This window comes from Ostrea edulis, chromosome 3 (genome assembly GCF_947568905.1).
Source record: "Ostrea edulis chromosome 3, xbOstEdul1.1, whole genome shotgun sequence".
NCBI lineage: Eukaryota > Metazoa > Mollusca > Bivalvia > Ostreida > Ostreidae > Ostrea > Ostrea edulis.
The window spans coordinates 544,919-555,288 of NC_079166.1; the positions used below are offsets into that span (position 1 = coordinate 544,919).

Sequence of the window (10,370 nt, forward strand, 5' to 3'; positions counted from 1 at the left end):
TGATACTCGCTCACAAGTAAAGATAAAGTAGATGTTGTCATCAGTCAGTAATACCCTCTCACAAGTAAAGATAAAGTAGATGTTGTCATGAGTCAGTAATACCCGCTCACAAGTAAAGATAAAGTAGATATTGTCATGAGTCAGTGATACCCACTCACAAGTAAAGATAAAGTAGATGTTGTCATCAGTCAGTGATACCCGCTCACAAGTAAAGATAAAGTAGATGTTGTCATCAGTCAGTAATACCCGCTCACAAGTAAAGATAAAGTAGATGTTGTCATCAGTCAGTAATACTCACAAGTAAAGATAAATTAGATGTTGTCATCAGTCAGTAATAACCGCTCACAAGTAAAGATAAAGTAGATGTTGTCATCAGTCAGTAATACCCGCTCACAAGTAAAGATAAAGTAGATGTTGTCATCAGTCAGTAATACCCGTTCACAAGTAAAGATAAAGTAGATGTTGTCATCAGTCAGTAATACTCACAAGTAAAGATAAAGTAGATGTTGTCATCAGTCAGTAATAACCGCTCACAAGTAAAGATAAAGTAGATATTGTCATCAGTCAGTAATACCCGCTCACAAGTAAAGATAAAGTAGATGTTGTCATCAGTCAGTAATACCCGCTCACAAGTAAAGATAAAGTAGATGTTGTCATGAGTCAGTGATACTCGCTCACAAGTAAAGATAAAGTAGATGTTGTCATCAGTCAGTAATACCCTCTCACAAGTAAAGATAAAGTAGATGTTGTCATGAGTCAGTAATACCCGCTCACAAGTAAAGATAAAGTAGATATTGTCATGAGTCAGTGATACCCACTCACAAGTAAAGATAAAGTAGATGTTGTCATCAGTCAGTGATACCCGCTCACAAGTAAAGATAAAGTAGATGTTGTCATCAGTCAGTAATACCCGCTCACAAGTAAAGATAAAGTAGATGTTGTCATCAGTCAGTAATACTCACAAGTAAAGATAAATTAGATGTTGTCATCAGTCAGTAATAACCGCTCACAAGTAAAGATAAAGTAGATGTTGTCATCAGTCAGTAATACCCGCTCACAAGTAAAGATAAAGTAGATGTTGTCATCAGTCAGTAATACCCGTTCACAAGTAAAGATAAAGTAGATGTTGTCATCAGTCAGTAATACTCACAAGTAAAGATAAAGTAGATGTTGTCATCAGTCAGTAATAACCGCTCACAAGTAAAGATAAAGTAGATATTGTCATCAGTCAGTAATACCCGCTCACAAGTAAAGATAAAGTAGATGTTGTCATCAGTCAGTAATACCCGCTCACAAGTAAAGATAAAGTAGATGTTGTCATGAGTCAGTAATACCCATTCACAAGTAAAGATAAAGTAGATGTTGTCATGAGTCAGTGATACCCGCTCACAAGTAAAGATAAAGTAGATGTTGTCATCAGTCAGTGATACCCGCTCACAAGTAAAGATAAAGTAGATGTTGTCATCAGTCAGCAATACCCTCTCACAAGTAAAGATAAAGTAGATGCTGTCATGAGTCAATAATACCCACTCACAAGTAAAGATAAAGTAGATGTTGTCATGAGTCAGTAATACCCGCTCACAAGTAAAGATAAAGTAGATGTCATCAGTCAGTAATACCCGCTCACAAGTAAAGATAAAGTAGATGTTGTCATCAGTCAGTGATACTCGCTCACAAGTAAAGATAAAGTAGATGTCATGAGTCAGTAATACCCTCTCACAAGTAAAGATAAAGTAGATATTGTCATCAGTCAGTAATACCCGCTCACAAGTAAAGATAAAGTAGATGTTGTCATCAGTAATAACCACTCACAAGTAAAGATAAAGTAGATGCTGTCATCACTCAGTAATAACCACTCACAAGTAAAGATAAAGTAGATGTTGTCATCAATCAGTAATACCCGCTCGCAAGTAAAGATAAAGTAGATGTTGTCAGTCAGTAATACCCGCTCACAAGTAAAGATAAAGTAGATGTTATCATCAGTCAGTAATACCCTCTCACAAGTAAAGATAAAGTAGATGTCATGAAATCAGTAATACCCGCTCACAAGTAAAGATAAAGTAGATGTTGTCAGTCAGTAATACCCGCTCACAAGTAAAGATAAAGTAGATGTTGTCATCAGTAATAACCGCTCACAAGTAAAGATAAAGTAGATGTTGTCATCAGTCAGTAATAACCACTCACAAGTAAAGATAAAGTAGATGCTGTCATCAGTAAGTAATAACCGCTCACAAGTAAAGATAAAGTAGATGTTGTCATGAGTCAGTGATACCCGCTCACAAGTAAAGATAAAGTAGATGTTGTCATCAGTAATATCCACTCACAAGTAAAGATAAAGTAGATGCTGTCATCAGTAAGTAATAACCGCTCACAAGTAAAGATAAAGTAGATGTTGTCATCAGTCAGTGATACCCGCTCACAAGTAAAGATAAAGTAATACCCACTCACAAGTAAAGATAAAGTAGATGCTGTCATGAGTCAGTAATACCCACTCACAAGTAAAGATAAAGTAGATGCTGTCATCAGTCAGTAATACCCGCTCACAAGTAAAGATAAAGTAGATGTCATGAGTCAGTAATACCCACTCACAAGTAAAGATAAAGTAGATGTTGTCATCAGTCAGTGATACCCGCTCACAAGTAAAGATAAAGTAGATGTTGTCATCAGTCAGTAATACCCGCTCACAAGTAAAGATAAAGTAGATGCTGTCATGAGTCAGTGATACTCGCTCACAAGTAAAGATAAAGTAGATGTCATGAGTCAGTAATACTCACAAGTAAAGATAAAGTAGATGTTGTCATCAGTCAGTAATACTCACAAGTAAAGATAAAGTAGATGTTGTCATGAGTCAGTGATACCCGCTCACAAGTAAAGATAAAGTAGATGTTGTCATCAGTCAGTGATACCCGCTCACAAGTAAAGATAAAGTAGATGTTGTCATCAGTCAGTAATACCCGCTCACAAGTGTTTGCCCATCGTCGCTAGCCATAGTTACTGAATCCATTAGTATAAAAAGAGACAAAAGGTGTGGCTTGCGACAATTATATGTATTCTTGCTGCATATGTCAAGATGTATTGAATATTCTGTTGGGCAAGTGACCTAAGGTCATCCCAAACCTTATTTCATAACTGCCACGGGTCATACATGTAGGTGTCCTATTAATCCTATATTTCCTATAGAAATTGATCATGTCCGCTTAGGTCCAATATCTTGGATTTTTGTCCTATTTATTCTCATGAAAGTTATTGTTAAAGGCTATGCTGACCTTTTGCTTCGACTTTGTAAAAATTAAAATGATACCTGTAACACACAATTTTGATGACTTGAAAAGTACCTTCATAAACACCATTAGTAACAAGCCAAAGCTATAGTAAATGTAGACAGATGTGAGGATCTGTCAGATTCTTAAAACTATAATAGATTTCAGTGGTGGATCCGGAAGGAGGATCAGGGTGTTGGGACCCCCCCCCCCTTTTCGTCAGAAAAGTTTGCTTTTAAACAGGTAAAAATAACGTATTTTGAGAGTGGGGAGCCCACCCCCCTTTGAATACCAACATGAATGGTAGAAATCTTTTTTAAAAATTCCTGGATCTGCCCCAGGATTTGTCATAAAAAGGCCCTATTTTCATTTTTAAAGTCCTATTTTTGTCCCATTTTCTGGGGGGGGGGGGGGGGGGGGGGGGGATCCTATTTTTCCTATATTTTTGAAGCCAAAAGCTACTATGACCATGAACTGCTGAAATATATGAAACACAATTGAGATGATGACCTCTAAACCATTCCTGTTACATATATCAAGATGCATTGAGATTTTTGATGGGCAAGTGCATTAGGGTTATCCTAATCCCCATCATTTTTTGATTGCTCAGATTTCAGACATCTTTTAAAATGGTCGAGATTCCAACACTTAAAGCACATTACAGACATTTCAAAATTTCCATTGCACGTGTCCAGTTTTCATTGCATGTGTCCAAATAGCTCAGTTGCCAGGTAGAACACTTGACCAGAGATTCAGGGGGCACGGGTTCAAATCCTTGTCTAATTCATTGCAGTGGACTTCTTCATGTTACACATCTGTTGTAATGATAACAGGAAACTGCATGCTGACAAACTTCTAATGCACATCAGATGTTAAGAAAGATAAGTATTTAGTGCTTATATTTGCTTATTCTCAATAAATTTAACTGCCATGCCACTGAATGGCAGAGGGCGAACATGAAATATTCCGAAAGTGGAATACAAGAAAACTTGCAATGTAGTTTAATGGGGGAAAATATTGGAATATAGATATACATGTATGTCAATGAAGGAGGTAAAAAGAAATATTATAAACAAATGGAGTGTATATATGCACAGCTAGACCTGTTGAGTCCAGCACCTGTTTACTTCATTTCACTGTATATTCTGAAATCCATTCTATAATTACTTCTTTGTAGGTAATTCTTTATACTCTGCAATATTACAAAAGACTGACAATTTGTCAATGACACAAAACCTTTGGGTCTAGACATTCCCCAGGAAGAAGGGATTCATGAAATGAATATTGTCTATACCAATGCTCAGTTTGAATCGTTTTAAAGACTTGACACGTTTGTATGTTTTATTGGCTGTCCAATGAGAATGTCTCTATTTGGGGGGCCAAGTATTAGCACAAAAGTGTGTATATACAGTACACGACACGAGTTTTATACACCCCACCGTGGAATGACCACGGTGGAAAATCCACGGAGATACACCGTGTCCTCCGTGTTCCACGGTGTGTGTTATTTGCGAATACACACAGCTGCTAAGAGCTTTGTTCTGGCCACGGGCGCCTTGCGGGAGATGGGGAAATGTGCCGCAGGCCAAATAATCAAGATAAGGGTGGAATTTTAAGAAAAGAAAAAATGTCAATATTTCCCCCCCTGATACTTATATTGTTTTTCAGCATTTTGAGCCAATTCCAACGATACCAAACACTACATATTATGTTTTTAAGAAAACCTGGTTTTGAATTTTTTTCTTTTAGTCTTCTTTCTTCATTAAAATATTCTTTAATTCTATGTTTAAATAATGCGTACTTGCAGGCAATTCCTGTTTTGAATGCGAATTAGTATATTCAGTAAATGAAAAACATACATGTACAACATGTGATAGGGATATTTAATAATTACCGATGTGCTCTCTCTCTCTCTCTCTCTCTCTCTCTCTCTCTCTCTCTCTGACAAATGCGCTGTTTAACATAATTACTTCCATCATATTGTGTTAATATGCATCTTGACAAATATAACTTGATCCAATATAGAAATCAGAGCATTGTCGATGATTAACAAATTGGAATTAATTTATTACGTAATTAATAGAAGCAAAAATACAAACCAACGAATGATTTATTTTTAAAATCCCGAGTTCATTACATTTGACGGAGACTTATGTTCGATGTACTTTGATAGAGGTTTTCATTAAAAAAAAATGTTCATCGGGAGTGTCTGGATAATGCAATGATTTTTGTATAATAAGTATATACCATGCAAATTCCTAGGGTATTTGTCACAGTATAACTAAATTACGGTTAGCTAGTTTGGGTTTTGACTTCTCATGAAAAGTGTGAAATATATTGGGTCGGCGCGATATCAGATCTAGTCTAAGATCACGGGTATCTTGCGCCGACCCAATATATTTTACACTTTCCGCAAGAAGCTAAGCACTTCTGTTGATTTCAAATACACGGATTAGCTGACCCCCATTGTTCTACTGAGGCGAAAACCCCTTCGAATTTGCATGGAATATACAAGTTATACACAGGTCATTGTTATAGTCATACATCATAGTACCGCTAACCCGACAAACATTTTTTAAAATTTTGAATGAGTTATTGAATGACGAAGTATGACCAAACTGCAGGTTGAAATTTATAGAGCCCCGTACTAACATTACTTATATTTTTCAATGTATCAGAAGGGGTATGTTGCCGGTTAAGTTGTGTAACTGTCTCAATTTCCCCTTCCGATTTCAATTTCTTAAATCGTGCAGTGGGTAGGTCGCTACAAGCAACGAGGCTAAATCCTTAACTTTCAAGTTTTCAAAGTACACCCTCTCCGATTCTACGTGCTTGTAATCAATATTTAAGGGTGTCAAATGCAACTAGTTCATGAAAAAAACCCCAACTAATATCAATATAAACAGAAATGACTTAACGATTATTGGATTTTATTCATATACGCTATCGATTATCAAAATCTTTAATTAAATCTTTAGATCCATTAGATAATGAAAGCAAGAGAGAGAGAGAGAGAGAGAGAGAGAGAGAGAGAGCATTGGTAAGCATTCATGAATGTATGCAGATACGGGAAGTTTAATACGTTCAGTATAAATCTTGAAAGTACAATTTCTTTCTGATTAATTATCCATCCCCTTTCATTCTGATATTTTTTCTAATTTCCCATTTTGTTTTCTTTACATGTTAAATTTTTCGGCTGGTCCGGGTTAGGACTAATGAATGAGCCCCCCCCCCCCCCCCCCCCCCCCCCCCCCCTCTAAAACGATGTTAGGTGCTTAGCTGTATATCTCCCTCTCAGTCAAAAATAAAATAAATACATGCTATATATACTGCAACATCATTGGATTTACTGGATAATTCTTCGATTTCACCTTCATAATACATGTTAATGCAAGCGGACTATCTAGGCTTTTTTCCCCATCTTCGCTAGCCGAGATTATTCGTCCACGAAGGCACAGTTGACTCAAAACCCATTGCTAGCGGAGGTTAGATGAATTTTACCCCCTTATTATGTTATAACTGACCAAAACCTAGTACGTTTATTTTACAACTTTCATTCAGAAGACGCTCAAGTTATTGAGTTACTGAATAAACGAGAAAACGTCTGCATTTTTATTTCAATCGTTGTAAACTCCATACTTTGTGATGTTTAAGACTACATGTACTCAATTCAATTTATTGGATCTCATCACCATTATGCAATGGTATACAAAAATATAAAGACAAAAGGCTGTTATATATACACTTAGTAAATAATACATGCGTGTAATAAAGTATGTTAATCAAGTTAGAAGAAAAAAAACTAAAAACAAAAAAAACAAAAAAAAAACAACGTGTTATTATTAATGTGACGTATGGGCATTCTAGGTAGGAGAGCACATTTTATTTTATTATTTTCTAAATGAAAGTACGGAGTTTTCTAAAGATTTGTTTAAAAGTAAAGATATTTTTAATTTTTATTTGTTTAAGTGATGAAAATTTGATTCTTTGCTCACATTGCTTCACAGTTGAGTACATAATGAAATTCATATCCATTGTAAACATGTACATGTATATAGCTGACCTTAATCACATACATGTATTCCTAATTACTGTAACAATGAAAACTTTACGTAAAAATAAACCATTGCTTATGGTACACATTTCTTTGAACTGCTATTTATCAAATTGAAATTACTGGCATGTGATTGTCGTTGTTCATGACCCTTCTTTTATTTGGTGAAATTGTGCTGCACGTGCCGTGAAACAATGTACCGACGAGTGGTAGGAATAACACAGGTGTTTATTTCCAGGATGTCGAGAATTTGGGCGTTTCATAAAAAGATGTGAACGTCTGCAGGAAAGTCTACATACGGATATGTACCGAAAACACCAACGTATCATTAAACAACAATTACAAGAATTGAATGATTTATAGCTAATTTCTAAATAAGTAATGGGGTGGGGGCATGCATACTGGCCAAGCGAAAAGGTTTTTTGGGTGAATCACTTCGGAAATTATTTCTTTGTTTTATCACACGGAGGTACACGGTGGCATCGACGGAGGTACAGGTGGCATCCACGGAGATCCTCCGTGGACTTCAATGTCTAGCTCGCGCGGAAAAATAGGACTTCAAAGGTGCCGACAATTTTAAAGGTCCACCGTGTTTGGGGCAAATTTGTTCCACCGCGTTGCGTGGAACACGCATAAAACTCGTGTCGTGTACTGTATGTATACTTCTGAAAGTTTTCTTTCTAAACGTTGTACAACGTAATAAGTTGGACCACAGTTATTATTTCTTTTGGTTTACGGATCTCCGGCAACCCAATTGTTTTTTCAAGTTTTTGAAAATATAAATAATGAATTTGAATAATTTGATAGGTAAATACTTTTATATGAACCACATGAAAACATTTACATTATGAATGAAATAACTTCCATTCAATAATTCCACGGGGGCAAATGTGGTGTGACTATCATTTCTGAATACTTAATTGGATAATACTTAAAATTATCCCCAATAACAATTACCGGCGTGGCACAAAGCTGCACCCGAGGCTGTCGTAGAATACAGACGGAAAATTGATACCGCCCTAGAGCACCTGTTAGCATCTAACATAAATAACAATACAGACCTGGGCGAGTATATCCGTACCATTTCGAATACTTTCCACAGATGTGCCAGGGAATCAATCCCATTTACGTCATTCAATCCTTTTACTCGTCCGGAGTGGACAAAAGTCGTTAAAGAACTTCACACAATTGGAGGTTCTAAGCGTCTTGTATGGATATCTGAGGGACGTCCTCGCGGTATGAACTTTACATCATATCGAAATTATAAAAGTTTCGTAACGCTTTAAATGAAGAACATGAAAAATACATGTGTAAGGTTTACCGGGACTTCGACAATGCGGCAGAATGTGACATACGTCTATTTTGGAAATTAGCCAAACGCAGAAAACCCCGAACCTCTAGAATTTATCCGAAATAGAAGACAACACTGGTCAGATTCAAAATGACCCAAACAATGTAGCAGAAGTCTTTGCTTCTCATTTTGAAAACATTTATAGTCCTTTAGAAGAACATTTTGATTCTAACTTTAAATACGAAGTTGAGAATAATATTAACAACATTATAAAAGAATGTGAGGTTGATGTTAGTGACTTACCGGGTGGTAATATAGAATTGGAAGAACTTACACCAATTATAAATAATCTAAAGTTACGGAAAGCACCTGGCCATGATTCACTAACAAATGAACATATTATTCACGGAGGTAAAATTCTTACCCTCTGTCTTCTGAAAATGTTCAATGCAGTCAGCCTGCGGTAATATTCCCCATGAATGGAAGCGCGGCTTAATAGTTCCATTATACAAAGGTGGAGACAAATCGAAAGCTGCATGCAACAGTTATAGGCCTATATCTCTTTTGCCCTGCTTTTTTAAAATACTTGAGAAAATAATTCTATCTCGTATCTCAAATTCAACTCTTGTATCAAAACATTTCCCAAATGCTCAACAACAAGACTTTCAAAAATATCTAGGCTGTTTAACCGCGTCGTTTAATTTACAAGATACAATTTTTCATAATATAGAACAAGGCAACAATGTCTATGTTAGCTTTTTGGATAGCAGTAAGGCTTTTGATACTGTTTGGAGGGATGGCCTCATGTTAAAGCTTTACAAACTTGGAATAAAATGTAAAACCTGGTCACTAATTAATAACTGTCATAAAGGAACATCTAGCTCTATTGTTGTAAATCAAACTCAATCTAGATGGTTCTCTGTTGATCAAGGTGTAAGACAAGGTGGTGTTTTGTCTACATTTTTATATCTTGTTTATATTAACAATCTTGTTGATGAATTAGAGCTAGGTGGTCCTAATACAGGTGTCCTTAATGTTACGAGCAGCTGTCCCTCATTGGCAGATGATCTATCTTGCATTAGATTATCCCTAATGGTCCTCCAAAACTTGTTAGATATTGCATACGCATATTCGAATAAATGGCGATTTTCCTTCAATGCGTCAAAATCGTGTGTGGTGAAATTCTGTGGTAAGAGGAGTAAAATGGATAACAACTTTCTTTGGCATCTGGGACAATCATCGATTCCATGTGAAGAATCCTATAACCACCTAGGTATTGTGATTCATCACAAATTCCAACTTTCTAAAAGAATAGGAAGAGCCTGCTAAATGGGCAGAAAATCCTTTTTTGCACTATCTGACATAGGGTCCCATTTTCTCAACCCAATGACTGTATCTCAGTTATATAAAACAATCGTTATGCCTACAGTACGTTATGGATGCGAACTCTGGAATAATATGACCTGTTCAGACCGCCAAAACCTTTGTATTTTTCAACATTTTGTGTGCAAAAAATCTCTAAATTTACCACAATTATGCAGATCCGATATATGTGAATCACTTTTTGATGTTTTGTCCATCAGCACAGAAATAGATACAAGAAAACTACTGTTCTTATGAAGGCTCTGTCGAATGGACATAAACACTCTACCAAAGAAAATATTCTTGACCCGATTATTTTCTTACTGGCAAAACCTTTCAAAAGTCCAATATGGTTTTATTCCAGATATCATTCAAACCTTGCAAACATACAATCTTACCAATT

The 10,370-nt window shown here is 36.1% G+C and overlaps 1 long non-coding RNA gene across 1 annotated transcript in view; it reads right to left on the bottom strand.

Moving 5' to 3' along the window:
• LOC125673423 (uncharacterized) overlaps nucleotides 1–8,557 on the bottom strand; it is a 40,168-nt gene extending 31,611 nt beyond the window's left edge. Inside the window, exon 1 of the long non-coding RNA XR_007369534.2 lies at nucleotides 8,376–8,557. This is a non-coding gene — a long non-coding RNA (uncharacterized LOC125673423). The remainder of the gene's footprint in view (nucleotides 1–8,375) is intronic.
• Between the last annotated feature and the right edge of the window lie 1,813 nt (nucleotides 8,558–10,370).